The sequence below is a fragment of the Pristis pectinata genome, chromosome 24 (genome assembly GCF_009764475.1).
Source record: "Pristis pectinata isolate sPriPec2 chromosome 24, sPriPec2.1.pri, whole genome shotgun sequence".
In the NCBI taxonomy this organism is placed as follows: Eukaryota; Metazoa; Chordata; class Chondrichthyes; order Rhinopristiformes; family Pristidae; genus Pristis; species Pristis pectinata.
Genome location: NC_067428.1, coordinates 30,660,736 through 30,683,929, shown reverse-complemented (window position 1 = coordinate 30,683,929; position 23,194 = coordinate 30,660,736).

Genomic DNA, 23,194 nt, shown 5'->3' with positions numbered 1-23,194 from the left:
ATGAACTGGTTTATTAATGTAACTAATTATATTGTGCTCAGTGTATGATGTCCTCTTAATGTGAATTTCTGTATTCTTTTCATGAGAATTCTTGTAAGACATGTTGAATTGATCTTGAGTTCACATTTCTTAATTGGTTGCTTTTGTAACATCTGCAGGATTTCATTGTTAATTCAGTTTGGTGAATAAATACATGGCTGGCTGTGATTCCAGGTTTAATCTTGGTCTGTCCTGAGCCACCTGGGTGGGATGTTATGACGGTGGTTCAGGGAACTGAAATATGGGCTATATATATCCTGTTGTGGATGCAACCTGGTTCCACCAGCTGGAGATCCAGGAATAATGTGTTTGGTAACATCAAGATCTGACTCTGTACTGGCATCCTAGTAGGTAAATAATTTACCCATACTCAATGGCAGGACAGGTTCATAAACAAGAATTCTTAAAAAAATGGAACAATGTTAACTTATGTCTATTCTGCTGTCATCAGCATTTGAAGTCGAACATATCAATAAATAAGAAACTCTTTCAAATCAAACATGCCTAACTCTGTGTGCCCAGGGCATGTCCCATCACCTGTATATTTCTGTAATGCTTCCAGTTGAGTCTTTCACATTAATATTTCTGCCTCTGTATCATGCCTTTCAACATCACACATCAAAGAAGGCCTCAGGCCTTCACCTCTGCTGAATTGAATCCAGTAAGTAGTTTGGAATGCTTGACTAATTGTCTCTCCAATTTCCTTTCTTTTTTTTTGGACAGGTTCTTCCCTCCTGATTTGGTAAATTGGTAAATTGGTTTATTATTGTCACCTGCACCAAGGTACAGTGAAAACTAATCTTGCACATCGTTGATACAGATCAATTCATTACATAATGCATTGAGGTTGTACACGGTAACACATTAACAGAATGCAGTTACAGAGAAAGTGAAGTGCAGGTAGACAAAGAAGGTGCAAGGGTCATGATGAGGTAGATTGAGAAATCGAGTTCATCTTTATGATATGAGAGGTCCGTTCAAGAGTATTATAACAGTGGGATAGAAGCTGTCCTTGAGCCTGGTCATATGTGCTTTCAAGCTTTTGTATCTTCTGCCTCATGGGAGGGGGAGAAGAGAGAAGGCCGGGGTGGGAGGGGTTCGTGATTATGTTGGCAGCTTTCCTGAGGCAGCAGGAAGTGTAGACAGAGTCAATGGAGGGGAGGCTGGTTTTTGTGATAGGCTGTGTTCACATCACTCTGCAACTTCTTCGGCAGAGCAGTTGCCGTACAAAGCTGTGATGCATCTGGATATGATGGTTTCAATGGTGCATCTGTAAAAATTGGTGAGAGTCATTTGGGAACATGCCGAATTTCAGTTAACTATATTATTTTGCTTAACCAGTTCTTCTACTGTACCTAAAATAACCTATTTTATTACATTATAGAGTCCTTAAACTCATATAGGCTCTTTTTCAACCTGTGACAAACAAAGTTATATCTGTGAAATAGATTGACTTAGGAAGTGGATTGCAACTTTTTTTGCAATGCAATAAAATTGATGCCTTTAACACCAAATTAGGTCACCCTCAAAAAATCGGAATTGGTTAAAAGCAGGTAAATTACATAATCTGGGAGTTTTACAACCAGAAAAAAGCACTGAAATACAGTTTGTCTCGTTCCTGATGGGATAGCGTTAAATTGATTATATCAGCCAACTCTGCAATGGAGAAGAGAGAGTCTGTATTGGAGAAGGAGGGAGTGCCACCATTTACTGAAAGGAATATAGGGAGATACATGCCAGGAGAAAAGTCCTGGGTCACTTGGATCTCCATCATTGGACTTCCATAGCAAGAGGTAGTTCATCGAACACAGAACACAGAACATTACAGCACTGTACAGGCCCTTCAGCCCATGATGTTGTGCCGACATTTTAACCTGCTCTAAGATCTACCTAACCCTTCCCTTCCACATAGCCCCCCATTTTCTATCATTCACGTGCCTATCTAACAGTCTCTTAAATGTCCCTAATGTATCTGCCCCCACAACCACTGCTGGCAGTGCATTCCACACTCCCACCACTCTCTGTGTAAAAATCTTACCCCTGACATCCCCCTTATATCTTCCTCCAATCACCTTAAAATTATGTCCCCTCTTGTTGGCCATTTTTGCCCTGGGAAAAAGTCCCTGACTGTCCACTCGATCAATGCCTCATCATCTTGTACACCTCTATTATCTTCTTGAGTTATCTTCTCCTGAATTGAGAATTCCCACTCGGTGAAGCAGTGGACAAGAACTGTCATAACCCTGAAATTTTAGGCAGGATTCTAACTTGAAGCATTCAGTCACAATCCCATGGATGGTAGCTTCGCATTGTTGCCTCCTTAGCCAAGAACATACAGCAAACGTACACACATGAACAATCACATGGACACACACACACACATAGATGTATGCATACATGCATACACACTCCACTCCCCAACAACATTGAATTCACCCACTTTAGGTAATCCCCACCACCCCTTCCCCACACCCCCACACCCCCCACCATGCTTCTCGTCTTCTTACCTTTCCTAGCCTCTTTTCTTCTACCTTTTTTTTCCTTTTTCTCCTTACCTTTGACCCATCCCCTGGTGGATCTGCTCTCCCCTCCTCCCCCGCACCTGCCCATCACTATCTCTTACCTGCATCTACCTATCACCACCCTGTGCCCACCCCGCCTCCCCTCTTTTGTCCACCTATCACTGCTCTGCTTTTCCCTCCTATATATCGGGCTTCCCCTTTTCCTCTCTTCAGTCCTGAAGAAGGGTCCTGACCCGAAACGTTGACCGCCTGCTTCTCTCCACGGACGCTGCCTGGCCTGCTGCGTTCCTCCAGCACCGTCGTGTTTCACATATAGTTTCCAGCATCTGTAGGCCTTTGTTTCCCAAGTCAAGGCTCCAGTTAGATTAAAAGAGAAAGGAGAACAGGAGGGAGGCTGCACAAATGGTAGGAGGGTCTCTTTCAAGTGCAATGTTTTATCAGGCTGTAGGACAAGTCGTTGGCAGTGGATCCACAAAAGAGAAAAGTAACTCTCAATGAAAGCCTTCACGGAACTGCCAGGAATGCTCATTAATAATGATTGCTACATCCTCTTTGTATTGATCAACAGTACACACCTCCATTCCCATGTACGTTGCTGCATCACCATTAGGGTGTTTTGGGCACAACATGTACATACAGCTCTCTTCGGTATTATCTTGCGTGACTCCCTGTTCCCTCCTCACCAGAGCAGCAGGACGTGAGTAGGAGGAGGACGAGGAGACACAGGAGGTGGAGGAGCAGGAGGGAAGAGCAGAGGGAGAGGAACAGGAGGAGGAGGAGGATGAGGATGACTGAAGTGCGTCATTGTGCCTGACACCTTGCAACACCACGCAGACACGGGAACTGCGATGGTCGAGCAAGTAACATCAGAGGGATGCACCTCACGGGAAGATATCCCAGGCACTAGGGGGCAGTAGTCTGCCACCCGGTGCAGGACAACGGATGTGGGGGCTCGTTGGAGGTGGGTGTCCATGCGTCTGGGGACTCAGGTGAGGACCATGTTTGGGAGGCTTTCTATGACTCTGTGACTCTCTGTGAATCAAAGGCTGATCCAGAAGTGCGGGGAGATAGCTACGCTGGTGGCAGGTCTGCCGACCAAATGCAGGCAATGGCAGAGCGTGGGGGAAGTCCATCTCCCTGCTCCCGTAGCAGGTCGAACGAAGCTGGGAGGTCATGAGCTCCACCAGGGAGAGTGAGTCTACAGTCCTCTCAACATGGAGGTTGGACAAAACTTGGGCTTTCTCTGGAACTTTGGAGGCTGAGGGGAGACCTGATACAATTATGAGAGGCACAGATACGGTAGACAGCCAGAATCTTTTCTCCCAGGGTAGAAATGTCAAATACTAGAGGGCAGAACTTTAAGTTGAGAGGGGGAAAGTTTAATGGAGATGTGTAAGGTGAGTTTTTTACACAGGGTGGTGGGTGCCTGGAACAGGCTGCCAGGGGCTATAGTGGTGGAAGAAGATATGACAGTTGCGTTCAAGTGTCTTTTAGGTAGGCACATGGATATGCAGGGAACGGAGGAATATGGATCATGGGCAGGCAGAAGGGATTAGTTTAATTTGGCATCATGGTCGGCACAGACATGGTGGGTCAAAGGGCCTGTTCCTGTGCTGTACTGTTCGAAGTTCTACGTCCTTAATCTTGTGACACAGCGCCTATTGGTTCAGGCAGCAGCTATGGTGGAGGTGCAGACAGAGGTCTTTCTTCTCCTTTAATCCTCACCCTGATCTGGGCAGAGGTCTGGACTCTGCAATGTCATAGAGTCATAGAGTCCTAGAGTACTACAGCACAGAAACAGGCCCTTTAGCCCAGCTAGTCCATGCCGACCTGATCTTCTGCCAAGTCCCATCTACCTGCACCCGGACCATATCCCTCCAAACCCCTCCCATCGATGCACCTATCCAAACCTTTCTTAAATGATATAGTTGAACCCACATCTACCACTTCCACTGGCAGCTTGTTCTGTACTCGCATCACCCTCTGAGTGAAGTTCCCTCTCAGATTCCCCTTAAATATTTCACTTTTCACCCTAAACCTATGTCCTCTAGTTCTAGTCTCACCCAACCTGAGGGGAGAAAACCTGCGTGCATTCACCCTATCTATACCCCTCATGATTTTGTATACTTCTATAAGATCTCCCCTCATTCTCCTGCGCTCTAGGGAATAAAGTCCTAACTTATTCAACCTTTCCCTATAACTCAGGTCCTCAAGTCCTGGCAACATCCTTATAAATTTTCTCTGCACTCTTTCAAGCTTATTGATATCTTTCCTGTAGGTAGGTGACCAGAACTGCACATAATACTCCAAATTCGGCCTCACTAACGTCTTGTACGACTTCAAAATAACATCCCAACTCCTGTACTCAGTGCCCTGATTTATGAAGGCCAAAGTGCCAAAAAGCTCCCTTTACGAACCTATCTACCTGTGACGCCACTTTCAAGGAACTATGGATCTGTATTCCCAGGTCCCTTTGTTCTACCGTACACCTCAGAGCCCTACCATTCACTGTGTAAGTCTTACCCTGGTTTGTCCTCCCAAAGTGCATCACCTCACACTTGTCTGCATTAAATTCCATCTGCCATTTTTCAGCCCATTTTCCTAGCTGGTCAAGATCATGCTGCAAGCTTCGATAGCCTTCCTCACTGTCCACTACGCCCCCAATCTTGGTGTCATCCACAAACTTGCTGATCCAGTTTACCACATTATCATCTAAATCATTAATATAGATGATAAACAACAATGGACCCAGCACCGATCCCTGCGGCACACCACTAGTCATAGGCCTCCAGTCAGAGAGACAGCCATCCACTACCACTCTCTGGCTTCTCCCGTTAAGCTAATGTTGAATCCAATTGGCTACTTCATCCTGAATGCCAAGTGACTTAACCTTCTGGAGCAGCCTCCCATGTGGGACTTTGTTAAAGGCCTTGCTAAAGTCCATGTAGACAACGTTCACCGCCTTTCCCTCATTGACCTTCTTGGTAACCTCCTCGAAGAACTCTATAAGATTGATTAGACACGACCTGCCACGCACAAGGCCATGTTGACTATCCCTAATCAGGCCCTGTCTATCCAAGTACTGATATATCCTGTCCCTTGGAATACCTTCAAATAATTTCCCCACGACTGACGTCAGGCTCACGGGCCTATAATCTCCAGGATTATTCTTCGAGCCTTTCTTGAACAAAGAGGGAGCGGGTTGAAGATCCAGGAACAGAGATGTGCCACCAGTCATTGAGCAGCGAGATGCCATTTTTTGAGCAGACTCCTGCTCTCAATGAAGAGCTCGTGGATGTCCACAAGTCAGGAGATGCTGCCAGGAGCAGCTTGCTGTCCACCCTAAGCAGGGGGATGCTGTGGGGGGAGCAGGTTCCACTCACGAACATATCTCCTGCAGCAGCAGAAACACACAGTCCCCACTCACACTCCTCGTGCAGAGTCTTCACAGTGACTGAAACTTGTCAAAGTGGTGGAGAGCATGCGAGGTGTCACAGAGGTAGGTAGGAAGGGACTGGACTGGGGAGGGGGGGGGGAGCAGGGACAAGATGGAGTCAAGATCCGAGAAGACAGGTTTGGTAGGGCAGGAGCAGGTAGAAACAATGGTCCTACTGGGGCTGTTTGCTTTCTGAATCTTGGGTAGGAGGTAGAGTCAAGCAGTGTGGGGTTGGGGAATAATGAAGTTGGAGGTTGCTGAGGGGAGCTCTCCGGAGATGACAAGGTTGGTAATGGTGCGGGAGATGGTGGTCTGATGACCCATTTGTGATCTGAGCAGAGTCTTACTCTGACTGCATGTGGAGCCATATTCCAAGGAGGGGAGTGAAGGTAGCAAGACCCTGATGTTGGGGTCTATCGGCCTGTTTAGCTTCAGGTGTAGAGGTTGCAAGGTCAGTCGTGTGGTCTGGGTGCCTGTACATTGTTGGACCATTGGATAACCAGTCCCTTCAGAGGTCACCTGGTGGACATTGATATCCTCCTCATGAGGTCTGCAATTCACCCATCACTGGGATCTCTCAGGCAGTGTGAATGAGTTTCCACCCTGGTGACCAATATTCTGTGGCTGTGCAGAATGATCCAGGGACCAGGAGGCCCAGAGTGACTAGGTCCAGGTGTGACGGCAAAGCCGAAGCTCAGCCCATAGATTATCACACACCTGATGCAGGGTCTCGACCCGAGACATCCACGCTACAGATGCTGTTCGACCCACTGAGTTCCTCCAGCAGATTGTTTGTTGCTCCAGATTCCAGCCTCTGCAATCTCTTGTGTCTCCAATTTCTGGGTGATTTGTAAATTTACGGAATGCAATGGTGAACTTCTTAATTCATCAGCCTATCCCAATGTTAATTTAAAAAACACAAAGGGTTTTATCATTGGTATTGCACAGAAAGCCTGTCATTAGCCGGGCAGGACTCAGGTGAATCAACAGAGAATAGGGAAAGCTTGGTTCCACTGGTTCCACTGAATTTGTAAGAATGGACGGGTTCACAGGCAAAACGCTTCACCTTTGCTCATTCTCCAACATCTTAAGCGTTCCAGGGAAATTTAAAATGGCTCTTCAAATGATGGATAATAAGATAAATCCTGCTCATTTTGCATCAATTCCACTAAAGGAACACAGAATTGTTCTTCGTTCTTTTGCACCTCTTGCTTAACTTATTCCAGAGTCAACATATATTTTCTTATTTGTCAATCTTAATCCTTCTTAATTTCAGATACTGAGGGGTTCCAACTTGAAGTTTTCTTGGAAGCAGTCTACTGAGTTGTTTAAATAACAATTGTCTCTCCTCCATTCCCATCTCTTCCCATTCCCAGCTTTTCCCAGTGTCTTGGCAGTTTTTCACCTTTAGTTATGACCTTCAGTTTGGCACCACTCTTCATTCTATAGTCAGCTAATGTATGTCCAAAGAGTTAAGCTCTCACCATTAACATTTTAATCCACAATAAAAAATAATTCTGGTTAATTCAGTGAAAGTTTAGGAAATAGATCATTGAGATGCAGCATAGAAACAGAGTCTTTGGCATGTCAAAGCCACACCAACCATTCATCTTAATCTTACACCACACTCTGCACTAATCCCATTTATAGAATAAAGAACACTACAGCACAGTACAGGCCCTTCGGCCCACAATGTTGTGCCGACATTTTATCCTGTTCTAAGATCCATCTAACCCTTCCCTCCCACATAGCCCCCTATTTTTCTATCATTCACGTGTCTATCTAAGAGTTTCTTAAACGTCCCCAATGTATCTGCTCCCACAACCTCTGCAGGCAGTGCGTTCCATGCACCCACCACTCTCTGTGTAAAAAACTTACCCCTGACATCCCCGTTATACCTTCCTCCAATCACCTTAAAATTATGCCCCCTCGTGTTAGCCATTGTCACACTGAGAAAAAGTCTCTGACTGTTGTCACGAACCAGCAACAAAAGAAACACACTGAGCATGATTCAGTGTTAAAAAATATTTTATTAATTACTACTTATGATAATACGTAAAATAAAAGTAAAAATGTTAGTATGTTAGAATTCAAAAATGTTAAACCTTGAACGTTAACCCCAAAACTAAACTCTTCGTGTGTGTGTGACAAAGTCCCAAACTCCATGTTCAGGAATGGTTCTTAAAGTTCAGTTCCGCAAGCCATAAGGTGAAACATGAGCAAGGGCTTCTTCAACAACCACCGTTGTCTGAAGATAAGACGTAGACGTAGAGAAACATAGAGAGAGTAAATACGAAATACAAATGTTCCACGATGGAACCCAAACGACACTCCAGTGTTTACTCGTTAGTGACTTCCTCACCCCGAAAAGCATCCGAATCGTGGTCGTCCACACACAAATACCTGTTTCCTTCTACAGGTCAGCAACAAAGTGAACTCCACCGGATTACTTCCAACTTCCATACATGGATTTCAGTGGCAGACACGGTTATTGTTTCTCATCCATCGATAGAGAAAACTAGCAGGCTGGTGTCTCTCTCCCTTCTCTCTCTCTCTCTCTCTCTCTCTCTCTCTCTCTTTCCTCTTCTTCTTCTGCTTCTTCAACAACGTCATTACGTCCTTTATCTTCTATTGACGTAAGCACGCCCCACACACACACACACACACACACACACACACACACACACACACACACACACACACACACAAACACACACACTCTATCTTAAAGGGACATTCACTGAGTCCGTAACACTGTCCACTCGATCTATGCCTCTTATCATCTTGTACACCTCTATCAAGTCACCTCTCATCCTCCTTCTCTCCAAAGAGAAAAGCCCTAGCTCGCTCAACCTATCCTCATAAAACATGCTCTCCAATCCAGACAACATTCTGGTAAATCTCCACTGCACCCTCTCTAAAGCTTCCACATCCTTCCTATAATGAGGCGATCAGAACTGAACACAATCCTCTTCTTCTCTCCACATTCCCATCAACTGTCCCTAGATTCTATCACTCGCCTACACACTTGGGGCAACGTACAGTAGCCGACTAACCACCTTCACATATTTAGGATGTGGGAGGAAACCAGAGAACCCGAAGGAAACCCACGTGGTCACAGGAGAAACAAGCAAACCCCAAGGAAGCAGCACCTGAGGTCAAGATTAAACTGAGGTCTCTGGTGCTTAGAGGTAGCGGATGGACTAACTGCGTAACTGTGCTGCCTGGTAACTTTCTGTGATTCCTTTGTTTGTGAATTGCACATCATCAATGTTTTGAGAATTTGGCCAGAAATGTAACACGATCTGATGGAGATCAGATATGGTAGCGTAGTGGTTAAGTTAATGGAACAGCAACCAGAGTTAAGTAGATTCAGAGACATGAGTGTAAATTTAAGCAGGCACCTGAGGAATTTAAATTCAATTTAATAGGTACATCTAGAATTTAAAAAAACGAGTTTCCGTGATTGCAACCAACAACCTACCAGATCTCTACTAGTTCCTTCTTGTCTTCCAGGGAAGGAAATCTGCCATTCTTACCTGGTCTGACCTCTAGTCATTCCAGGTGCATCAATGTGGTTGACTCTTATCCAACTCCACAGCTCAGGGGCAATAAATTACGGCAGTGTTGGTGGTGACCACATTCCTGTGAATGAATATATGTAAACAATACCAGCAATACCATTCCCACAGCTGTCACTTGCAAAACACGTAGGATTACTTGCTATTATATAAGCTACATTATTAGATAATCCTTGATTTGTCAAAATAAATGCAACATTTCCCACAGAATTAATTTTGCCTTATCATAAAATATTCTCAATCTTCCACTGAAATGAGGGAAACTATCTTTCGTCTATTTCCTTAACACTTCATGTTTAAGATTAGTATTTTAATCTTTCAGTTAAAATTCATTGCCTTGTCTGTCAAATGTTTGCATCATCTCATGCATTCCAACCCAAATGCATAAAGGACCCGATTATGTACAATACTTTCCTTCCGTTTTGTGCCTGTGTACATTTCCTCTTGGAATATTCAGCTTAAAAATGACATCCAATGCAAAATTTTAGATGATTTCAGCAGTTGGTTTTAAGAAAATTAGTTGCATAGTTGCTGGTATCAAGATTATCCCTATGGTACTGAAGTAACACTTATTTTATGGGTCACCTTTGCTTATAAAATAATCCTGTTTTATTTTATCACATTTTCTGTAGTTTGCATTATTCATAAAAATTTTGTAAATCCCCTTGCATTACAAAGCTTTCCAGAAGGTTAATATTCTTTACAGCTGACAATGTTTTTTATGATTAAAGTATCCCCTCTGACTGGTATTCAGAAGAAACACTCTAATGCTTGCTTTGATTGTAAAATTCAAGCATCTGATATTTATACTCAAACCTTTGCCTGCTTCCTCAGCTATCTTCTCCTTGCAAGACAGAGATTATCATCTCTAACACTTTGCTTCTAACTTAAAGATTTCTCAGCTTTCATCGTTCTTTGCTGATTTAGCAACTTTTTCTCCAAAAGATTCTGTTTTAGTATTGATTCTCCGCTTTGAATATAAATATTCAACTTCAGGTCCACACATTTCTTTCCTCATCAATGTTTTATTTCCTTTAGATAGTTATGATCTTGAACTAGGTGAAAACTTTCATTGTTGATCCCTGGGGCACATTTCCATGAGGCACCCTTACTTATCTGCCATTTAGATGCAATTTCCTTGGTCATCCCTGGCATTATGGTGGGCAAATGGGAAATCTCTGAAGAAATTCCTTTTCCCCACACTTGGACTAAGTTGATCTCTGGACCTAATGGGTCAAACAGTAGAAACAGGAAGCCCTTGTCCCAAATAGACAGGTACTTCAACATAATAAAAACAGAAAACCCTGAAAACATTCAGCAGTTCAGGCAGCATCTGCAGAAAGAGAAAAAGTCAATGTTTCAGAACTGACGAAGTGACTCAGACCTGAAACATTAACTCTTGAGCAGCTTCGAGTTCCTGGGCACCAACATCTTGGAGGATCTATCCTAGGTCTAACACATTGATGCAATCACGAAGAACCCATTCCAGTGACTCTACTTTGTTAGGAGTTTGAGGAGATTCGGTACGTCACAAAAGACTTACAAATTTCTATAGATGTACTGTGGAGAGCATTCTGACTGGTTGCATCACTGCCTGGTATGGAGGCTCCAATGCACAGGATCGCAAGAGGCTGCAGAGGGTTGTAGACTCAGCCAGCTCCATCATGGGCACAACCCTCCCCACCACTGAGGACATCTTCAAGAGGCGGTGCCTCAAGAAGGTAGCATCCATCACTAAGGACCCTCACCATCTGGGACATGCCCTCTTCTTGTTACTACCATCGGGGAGGAGGTACAGAAGCCTGAAGACCCACACTCAACGATTCAGGAACAGCGACTTCTCCTCCACCATCAGATTTCTGAACGGCCCATGAACACTACCGGTTGTTCCTTTTTCTTTGCACTATTTATTTATTTCTGTAATTTATAGTAATTTTATGTCTTTGCGCTGTACCGCTGCTGCAAAACAAATTTCATGTCATATGTCAGTGATAATAAATCTGATTCTGATGCTGTTTTCTTTCCCACAGATGCAGTCTGACCTGCTGAGATCTTCCAGCATTTTCAGTTTTTTTAAAAAAAAAATTTCAGTTTTTTTTGCAATTCTTTTTGATTTTCATTCACTGCTTTAACGCAATGTTGTTCTGGTACACCATCAATGCTCTCCGTGGCATTTCCCTGCTCAACTGCAGATACATATTCTTCCCTCAAACAACAACATTTAGGCTTGTTGGCAGCTGAGCTGTAAATAAAAGTCTCTGCAGGAAGAGTCATCGGGTAACTCCAAGGTCATTTTTGCACTATGTACATTGTTTTCCTTGTAATTTTTAGGTTTTAATGTATCTTTTTAACCAATTGTTGAATCTATTTAGCCACTCACCTTTTCAGTGGAAATCCTACTCTGAATTATCGAGAGGAAAAGATGGATCATTGGTGGGATGCCACCCAGGTTAGAATGCTACACAATCCACCTGCAATCTGAGGTCATCTTTGGCAGCTGGCTCGTGCAGGTTTGGGTGAGTATTCTGAAAGCAGACCTCAGATCTTGTACCACAGCAGGGCTGTAGGGATGCCTGACCAATCATTATTGAACCCTTCTCCAGTTGTGCCCCATTCTTTGTACATGATTGTTCAGTGGTTCTACATTAAGGAGGCCATGTCTTTTTCTTTCAATACCAAAGTATTTTCAGTCCAGTTGCAAAAACTCCAAACTTTGTTTTTAAGGCAAGATTGTCTTCAAACTTAACCCCTTGTTGAGAGAGCTGATAGATATTAACAACATCTACAACGTAGTCCAACGGTCAGATGTCATCGTCTGTATTCCAGCCACTGTTTCAGTTATTGTGGGGATCTTTGCCACAATTGTCAGGGGTCTGTTTTCATAAACTCTGGGTCAGTACAGAAGAAAATTAAGAGTATGTCACCTGCTTCTGGGACATCTGCTGTTATTATATAGTGCAGACTGTTGAAGCCCATGAAAGAGACACAAGAGACTACAGATACTGGAAGCTGGAGCAACAAACAAGAAGCTGGAGGAACTCAGAGACAAGCGCACCTCATATTCCGCCTGGGTAGTCTATAACCTGACGGCACGAACATTGAATTCTCAAAATTCAAGTAAACTGCTCCTCCTCTGTCCCTTTCCTCTATCTTCCCAATCCACTCAGTCCTTCCTACACTTACCCGAGCCCTCCATCACCCTGTTTCTTTCCCCACCTTCACCCAGTCCATCTGCGTATCACCCCTCCTCACCTGGATCCGCCTATCACCTGCCAGCCCTTGCTTCACCCCTTCCCTTCACCTCTTTATACCAGCTATCTTCCCCCTCTATTTTTCAGTCCAGATGAAGGGTCTCGACTTGAAACGTTGACTGTCCATTTGCATCCACAGATGCTGCCTGACCTGCTGAGTTCTTCTAGCACTTTGGTTGTTGCTACAAAGCCCATGAAACCACTGCTTGGTTTGAGCTCAGCCCTACTTTCACTATCTTCCAGTCTTGCTGCAAATGGAGACTTATAAAGTAGTATCTTGGAGGACTGCAAGCATTGGATGCCCTGACAGTCACCAAGTGCAACACCTTCTCCGCATCAGTAGCTGTATTTTGGGCGATTGGCTGCTCTGTTGCTCTGTAATGTGCCTGCAATTTCACGCTAACACTTTAATCCCCAACGTGCAGCCTTAGCAGTGGACTGAGCAAACCTCTGAGCCTTTGTAATTTAGACACCCACTACCTGGCACCTGACCTGGAGCTGTGGATAATCATGCAAGCATATTGACCCATAAAGTTTGAGCACTATTAGTTCATTGATGTGGAAAGATCAGTTGGAAATGGCTTAAATCAGCAGGTATAAAGTGACTGCTGCAGTGCATTACAAAGCAACCCTAACTGTACTGGATCCTAATTCCCCACATTGACTCTATCGCTCAAGGTACTGCATTATAGCAATGCCTTTGGGAGGTCTGCTACAGGGAGCCCTTAAATGAGTCCAGGTCTTTCCTAATAGATCCCAGGGCCTGAAAGCTATTAAGATAGCAATTACACTAACAAATGTCTCATAGGTCATTGGGGAAAATACTCAATGGTGTGGCACACACAGGCCTTCTGGGAGGTAGTGGATGCATTTTAAGGAAGAACAGACTGAGCAGTAAATTGTAACCATCGAGGACATCCAGATACTGGAACTGGATGGAAAAGGCCATGCTAACTACAGCCATTGAGAAAAGAAGAAAGAGCTAAGTCTGTAGTCAGAGTGGCCTAGGATCCTCACTGTGGTGAAAGGACAGAGCTCCTTGTAGAATCCTTACAGGCAGACCCTCAAATCCAAATGCTCCAACAAACTTCTACAGGTGGACTGTTAAAAATATCCTGACTGGTTGCATCATAGCCTGGTATGGCAATTCCAACACACAGGAACGCAAGAGACCTTAGAGGGTAGTGGACACAGCTCAGTGTATTGCGGGCACAACCCTTCCCACCGTTGAGACAGCATCGACATGAAGCACTGCCTCAGAAAGGCGGAAGCTATCATCAAGGATCCCTACCATCCAGATCATGCCTTCTCCTCGCTGCTACCGTCAAGCAGGAGGTACCGAAGCCTGAAGTATTGGTATTAGTATTGGTTTATTATTGTCACTTGTACCGAGGTACAGTGAAAAGCTTGTCTTACAAACTGATGGTACAGGTCAATTCATTACACAGTACAGTTACACTGAGTCAGTACAGAGTGCATCGATGTAGTACCGGTAAAAACAATAACAGTATAGAGTTCGGGAACAGCTAGCTTCCTACAACCATCAAGTTCTTGACCCGACCTGCACAACCCTAACCCTACTTCAGCAATGGAAGACGACGGACCACCTCTTGCACTGCCATTGTCTTTGATTGTGTTTTTATTTGCACTAATGTCTTGTTTCACATAGTCTTTTTCTTCACTGTCTTGTATAACTTATGTTTAATTTATGGATAATATTTGTTCTGTGTGCCATCTGAACCTATGTGCCTGTAGTGCTGCTGCAAGCAAGTTTTTCATTGTACCTGTACCTCACTGTACTTGTGCACACGACAATAAACTCAACTCGATTTGACTTGACTTGACTTGATTCTGTATTGCACTACTTTGAGGGATGGAGTCAAAAGAAGGAAATTGGGATCCCGTACAGTTGGGGCTCCTGGCAGCCACTTTATGTAGACTGTTTTATCCCATGTCTAACTGGCAAAGCACTGAGGCTAATCTCTCCAGGTCAATGAGCTAATGGTACTCTATGGCTCTTAGAAAGTGACCCACAAAGATTCAACGGTTCTGTAATGTGGATTTGCCCGTTTCCAAGTCTAGTTAGTGTCTGGTGCCGTGTATGGGGTCCAAATCCAGTGACATCATCTGTAGTATTTCTAGCTCAACTTGTTGCTGATGGAATTAGCAATCAATCAAAGGTAGAGCTACAAACAGACATCCTTCATTGAAGGCCATTACTATCCACTAATAGCAGTGTCCAGCACAACACCATATCAAAGTCATACCACATGGCATGCTCAGTTCTTCAAAGTGCATTTACACAGGTGTCCACTGCATCATCTGTCCAAGGACTTGATCAAGGCAGAGAAGTCTTGAGTTTTTTATGTCATATAAACTTGTAACAGATGGAAAGACTTGGACCTATACAAGAAATGCCTCAAGAAGGCGGCATCCATCACTAAGGACCCTCACCACCCGGGACATGCCCTCTTCTTGTTACTACATCAGGGAGCAGGTACAGGAGCCTGAAGACCCACACTCAACGATTCAGGAACAGCTTCTTCCCTCCCGCCATCAGATTTCTGACGGTCCGTGAATCCATGAACACTACCTCATTATTCCTGTTGTTTTGCACTATTTATTTATTTTGTAACTTATAGTAGTTTTTATGTCTTGCACTGTACTGCTGCTGCAAAAGAACAAATTTCATGACATATGTCAGTGATAATAAACTTGATTCTAATTCTGATGCCATAAACAAAATATCAAATATATCCTCTATGTTTTTAAAATTCAAGGTGATTTGAATTATTCTGAGACATATAAAATCAGATTTTTGGGGACAGAGATGTCATTTGACAGAAATTGCCCAGGAATTGTTCCTTGGTGCTGTTGTTTTAAGTCCTATGTACTGAAACCCAATTCAACCCAAAGTAAGTTCCATTTGTAGCCATTGTTTGGTTACATTATGGCAATTGGAATATGTGACTGGGCGGGTCATCTTGTGTACAAGCTCTGCATAGGGAACACAGCTGGTGATGTCATTGCCCATTCTTATCATTGCAGAGTAACTTGGACCATCTGGTCCAGGGGTTCTTGACGTTGGGCATTCCCAGGACAACCAGCTCTGGCCTGGCATGTCACACTTGGAGCCTGTCCCTCCAACACCCCTGAGCTCTCGAGTGTGCCCCACTTGTGCTTCGCTGCCACTTCCCAACCTCCCCCGACTCTCCCCTTCTCTCATCTCTTTTCTGGCCACTTGCTGGTTGTCGCCCCACACTACACACCTCCATTCCCAGTGTTTGCCTTCAATCTCCTGCCTGCCCCCACGTATCTCCGTCCCAGCTGTCCCAACCTCTCTCCTGTCCCCATCTACCTTCACCGTAGCCTCTGTCCCTAATCTCTCCCACGACCCCACACACGTCCATCCCAGCCTCAATTCCCCTCCGCCTCCACCCGCCTCCACCTCAGGCTTCATCCCCAAACTTCCTCCCTTTGCCCCCCTCCACCTCCCACCATTCCAGCTCCATCCCCAATCTCTCCCCTTCCCTCACGCACCTCCATTCCAGCCTCCTTCCTCAAACACCCCTTCATCGCCACACACCAACATCTCAGCCCCCGTCCCTGATCTCCGCCCCCACTCCCTCACTCTTTCCACACTTCCATCCCTGCCTGCCTCCTGATGCCTTTCCCAACAATTTCATTCTGGCCCTGCTCCGGCATCCCCCGGCAGAACATTCCCGCCTTCCCAGTACCTCATCCCACTTCAAATACAGAGTTCTGATTGGAACCAATTCCTACCTGCTGTCCTCAACTCAAGCACCAGGCAGATCCCTGCTGCCTCACAACACAACACCACCTCAATCTCTTACCTCATCTTGCAACCCTCTCTCCCCCACTCTCCCCACCCTGCCACCACACAGAAGGAGACTCTGACTGTCTGAATGCAGCTGTGTCTCAGATCCAAGGTCCCCCTCACGCCCCCTTCACCTCAAACACATCAATAGGCTTGTGGCCGACCTTCTGAGCCTGACCTCTATCGTCACCAAATCTTGTGTGTGGTGACCCAAAGAGCAATCATCCCACCTCATCTATCACATCGTTTAGGCTGCATTGCCACACCATTAAAAGTCAAGTTACACCTCATTCAACCACATTAGTTGTTCAATGGTTTTTACTGTGAGAACAGTTCATAAAAAGTTAATGTTCATGTTGAATCTGTGCAGTTTGCAATGACCCAGAATATGTGATGATAATGATAATGAAACTGCTGGCATTTTCTGTCATTATGTTGCCTTTAAACTGACAGTGTTGTCTGGGACCTGCGTCTGTGCATCTTAAACACAGAAATCAGGGGTGCAGTCATGCAGTCAAGGCAACAAGTAGACAGAGTACCGATTGCACCTTCCAAATTTCTATGTTTAACTGCACCCCCGTGTAGGTCCCAGATGCTGCTGTCAGTTTAAAGACAGTACTGACAGAAAATGCTCACAGTTTCACTGTCATTACCAATATGTATGTATTCTGGGACATTGCAATTTCTGGAATTTCTATCAGTCTCATATTTGATGAAGGAAAGTAAATATCTAGACCATTAGAAGAACATAAATCAATTTTTTTAGTTACAGACTGCATAGATTTTGGCAGAGTTTGTTTTAAACATTTTACAACATGACTGGAAATGCATTTTGTTACAGTTTTAGGCAAAAATGTTCGATAACAAACTTGCTCTTGGAAAAAAAAGTAGCCTAGAAATTCATTAGGGCTCGGATAGAGGTGTTAATCAGTCGCTGCTTTGCGCACCAGCTACCATTTTGATCCACTGCTTGCAAACTCAGTAAGATCTGAAGCCCAAGGCAGCAGGACCTGCTCGAGGAAAGGGCTTTGCTGCACTTGCGGTGCTGAGGCAGAGCACGCAAAGGGGAGGGAGCAGGGAAATCCACTGGTTGTAGGGGTGAGCGACTGCGGGATGGTGGTTGGGCATTGGTATGTGGATCAAAGGGTGGTCCGGGTGACAGCTAGATGCAGGCAAATGGTGAGTCACTGAGAGATTAGGGGAGCATAGTAGAGCCAATCAGGGGACACATCGGTATCAGGACCCAAGCACTGAGGTCCCATTGCGATTGCACCTGGTGATGCTGAGAGTGAGCATTGATGTGAACAATGGGAGTACCTGTTAACAGGTGTGTGATGCAACAACGTGAATGTGGGTACCCATCACCAGCTGGGCAATGGAACAACATGGGAGTATCCAACAACAGGTGTGTGTGTGTGTGTGTGTGTGTGTGTGTGTGTGTGTGTGTGTGTGTGTGTGTGTGTGTGTGTGTGTGTGTGTGTGTGTGTGTGTGAAATGCAACAATGTAATTGGGAGTCCCCATCAACAGGTCCGTGATAATACAACGACAAGACGTGAATGTATCCATCAATAGGCCCACAATGGAACGGCGTGAATGAGTTTCTCCAAGCAAAGCTCTAAATGAGCTTTGCACGGGGAATGACATCATTATCAATGACTCCCATGGGAAGAATAGTTGATGCAAACCAGCGGGATTAGCGGCAGGATGTGCCCAGTGAAATTTCTGGAGTGTTTTAATTTGACCTGGAAACTCGAATAATTGCATTCCACTCTGGAAAAGATCAATTTCCACACTGAATGCAACAGTACTATGTGTCAGGTTTCTAAGCACTTCGGCTGGATATCTTTTTCTGTCTGTCTTGCATAAAACCCCATGAGAGTAGGGGAGTTACAGCAATCATTGCTTCAAGGAGACATGTTAAACAAACATACAATGGTTCAGCCTGAAGTTATTAAGTTTGCTCTCTTACACTGACTCATCTTTTGGTTTTCAGCCATAGCTGATCTCTTCATAGAATTAGGACAGCTGTAAAAGTTGTTAGACACATTTATTGGGAAGGTTCATCCAAATGTCACGTTTCTCAGTAATCTTCGTCAGCTCTGAATGTTTTCAAGTTCTCGGCTATTTCAACGCCCTAGTGTTGGAGTGGGTCAATCCCTGAGCTTCTTTTGGGTTCCTTCATTTACTACGTCCTCTTTCATCAGGTTGGGGGCCTATTTAAAGAGATTTAATTTCCAGACAGCGACTTATACTTTTACTGACCTTCTAAGTCATTTAGGCCTCCATTAGACATGTATAATTGCTGAATTATGATAGAAAACGTCGATAATCACCATAGCGACCCTGCAGAGTGCGTCACAGATTGTTTAAGTGTAAAATTTACCTTGTGAACGTGGTAATCAATGAGAGTAAAAATAAGTCTAGTCGAGAGAAATCTGCTGCTTAGACCTTCAGTTGTGCAGTTATAAAGCATTTGGGATTGCATATTCCCCCCTTGGTCAGTTTCTGCACAGTATTATTAATGAATGATGTACTTTAGTGACACAATTACTTCAACACGTCCTGTCAGGTAAATAAAAATGAAAGTAGTGAAGGAACACATCTCAGATATCTGTACAGTGGTTAATCCTGAATTAGAGGTGGAAACACAAATCACGTCAAAGGAAACTATGAGGTGGACACCGGAAATTGGATCAGTATTAAGTGTTCCTCATTGTTTGATTTCATCAGTCATTCTATGTTAACTGGTTATCAGCAAATGGTTTTGCAATGGCAATAATACAAGTTTCCAAATGAAAGCTTGTGTCCATTCCCCTTCTCATGGGGGTGGGGAAGATTACTGAAGAGATGAACTAGTAGGAATTTCCATCATGTAACTCAGTAATTTTATGAGTAAATATATTGATCAGAGATGATGTTTCCTTTGGCCTCTTACTTTTTGCCAGTCGGTATTCCATGGGCACGCTGTTGTAAGCTGGTGCAATGGACACAGTGAGGTTAGGTCCACTTTATCCTTTGCTTTCCTCACTAAGGAAAAATTCCTTCCTGGTATTATTTGCAAATTGAGAAAGTGCAGATGGAAGTAAACATTTTACCTGCCTGTGTTTGAACATGTTTTCACCTCACTGTAATTTGTGACATAAATTTTTTCTTTTCTTCTTGAGTTCGTCCTCCTTTCCTGATTTTCTTCACCCTTTAAACTCGAGCAGAGTTTTCAAGCAGGTGGGCCCAGAGGTAGATTCTCAGCTGGCTGTTCTTCATGTGTGAGTCTAAGCAATGAATATCCATTGGCTCTTCAAGCCTGGGATCCTCTGCTATCCAAATTGGCTTATTGCAGTCGACAAGGCACTGCAATAGGCTTCACAGTGCCAGAGGCCCAGGTTCGATCCTGACCTCTGGCGCTGTTTGTGTGGAATTTGCACATTCCCTTTGTGACCGAGTGGGTTTCCCTCAGGTGCTCTGGTTTCCTTCCCACATCCAAATGATATGCGGGTTGGTAGGTTAATTGATCACTGTAAATTGCCCCTAGTGTGTGGGTGAGAAGTAGAATCAGGGAGGAGTTGATGTGAATGTGGGATTAATGTAATATTAACGTAAATGGGTTCTGGTTGCCTCATGATAGGAAGGATGTGGAAGCTTTAGAGAGGGTGCAGAGGAGATTTACCAGGATGCTGCTCGGATTGGAGAGCATGTCTTATGAGGATAGGTTGAGTGAGCTGGGGCTTTTCTCTTTGGAGAGAAGGAGGATGAGAGGTGACTTGATAGAGGTGTACAAGATGATAAGAGGCACAGATCGAGTGGACAGTCAGAGACATTTTCCCAGGGTGACAATGGCTAACACGAGGGGGCATAATTTTAAGGTAATTGGAGGAAGGTATAAGGGGGATGTCAGGGGTAAGTTTTTTACACAGAGAGTGGTGGGTGCATGGAATGCACTGCAGGGGTTGTGGGGGCAGATACATTAGGGACATTTAAGAGACTCTTAGATAGACACATGAATGATAGAGAAATGGGGGACTATGCGGAAGGGAAAGGTTAGATAGATCTTAGAGCAGGATAAAATGTCGGCACAACATTGTGGGCCGAATGGGTTCTAAATGGGTGGTTGATCGTCAGCATGGATTCTATGGGCTGAAAAGCTGGTTCCTGTACTGCACCTCTCTATGACAGGGGAAAGTGGACACTGTTTAATGTTGAAAATATTGGCTTACTCATCACAACCCAACCACAAAGATATTAAAGTTTAGATTTGGTTGTTTGATAGACACTATATGAACATACAAGCTAGGAGCAGGAGCTGGCCTCTCATCCCTCCAGCCTGCCATTCAGTAGATCATAGAACATAGAACAGTACAGCACAGGCCCTTCGGCTCACAATGTCTGTACCAAACACAATGCCGAATTAAACTAAATCCCTTCTGCCTGCACATGGTCCATATCTCTCCATTCCCTGCATATTTACATGTCCATCTAACAGCCTCTTAAACACCACTTTCGTATCTGTTTCCACCACTACCCCTGGCAGCCAGTTCCAGGCACCCACCACTCGCTGTGTAAAAACCTGCCCTGCACATTTCCTTTAATCTTCCCCCCTCTCACTTTAAATGCATGTCCTCTAGTATTTGTCATTTCTACCCTGGGAGAAAGATTCTGATTGACTACTCTATCTATGCCTCTCATAATTTTATAGACTTCTATCAGGTTTCCCCTTAGCCTCCGACGCTCCAAAGAAAACTACTCAAGTTTGTCCAAACTCTCCTTATAGATCATTGGTGATCTGAGTGTAAGCACAGAGCCAAGACGCGGGTGAGGGATCAGCAGAGGGATGACTGTGCGCCAGGCCCTGCCCATTTGAAGCTTGTTTTGACTTCACTCCCAGGCCTCAATTTGAATCTGTCTGCCCCCCGTTCCATGAGGCAGAGGGGTTGCGAGGAGTGACCAGAAGCAAAGATTGCCCAGCTCATCTGCCACCAGGATGACCTTTGATGCCTTGTGTTAACAGAAAATCATTTCTACTAAATGTCTGATCACCAGAAGACATTCTCTCTTCTCCCCACCTCCCATCAGGCAGAGGATACAAAATCTTGAAAGCACGTACGACCAGGCTCAAGGACAGCTTCTATCCCGCTGTTATAAGACCATTGAATGGTTCCCTAGTACGATAAGATGGACTCTTGACCTCACAATCTACCTCATTATGGCCTTTCACCTTATTGTCTGCCTGCACTGCACCTTCTTTGTAACTGTAACACTTTAATCTGTATTCTGTTGTTGTTTTCCCTTGTGCTACCTCCATGCATGGATGTGATGAATTGATCTGTATGAATGGTATGCAAGACAAGATTTTCACTGTACCTCAGTACAAGTGACAATAATAAACCAATACCGATACCAAATATTGAAATAATTAAAAAAATAATTATTAAAAATAATAAATTCAGTCATAGGGTCATACAGCACAGGAAAAGGTCTTTCAGTCCATGCTCACTTAAAACACGTATGTAAAGTAATTAAAAACCATAATATTAATTAAAATAAAAATGTTAACCGCATACTCTCACTTCCGTTTTTAGTGGAAGATGGTGACTCCAGTCAAATCAATGGGCCACTTTAAATTAGCAGGCCATAGTTGGTGTAAAGCTGAGGGGACAAATGTGAAGCGTATCCAGGCTCTCGGCTCAGTACATCATGGAAGGCACCTGGACTCAGTGCTGGGTCCAATCCTGCAACTTAACTCCAGCACATTTTGCACTTGTGCATTGCAATGCCTAGGGCGTGGAAGCCCAGGATGCACTGATGCATGTGCTGCAGTTATCTGGCAGCTCAGTATTGCCAACTTGTTGCATGGTACAGGTTTTTGTGTGCTGTTGTCTGTGATGAGCTAAGGAGACAGCGGTCTGAGGCCTCAAGTGCCAGTACATTTTCCAAGCCGTAACGCTTAAGTCACACAGGCAGCATGTGCCTTTCATCTGTTCACCAATCTTCCTGTTGCAAAATGATGTCTGATTCACGGGATTGCCACCCTGTTTGATGCTTCTCAGCCAGCTTTACTTAAACAAAGGAACGTTTGGCTTGGTCTCTGAATATTTGTTGAATAATGAGCTTCGAGCAGCCAGAGAAGCCAGCACTCAGCAAGGATTTTGACTATGGAACTGGTCATTATATTCAGATAAAATTCACTCATCCCTCACCATAGGGGGCAGTATTTTCCAATTCTGAGACAATTTGTCCACTGGAGGGTCAGACCTTAATTCCATCTTGGCCTGGGATGGGTGGGGTGCTTTTTTTGGGGTGGGTGAGGTGGCTGGGAGGGGGTGGTGGGGTTGCTGATGAGGGAAGGGAGTGTTGAGGAAATGACAAAGAATAGTCAGTCACTTGCACTCATTCTGACCACAGTGGCAAGGAGTATGGCATGAGAACAGCCCAATGGAAAATGAGAGGCTTATTTACTGAAATCAAACACTTCAACATGACAGCTTTTCTAACTGAGAAATACCCTCATGGCCCTCAAAGAGTTAAATGTGAA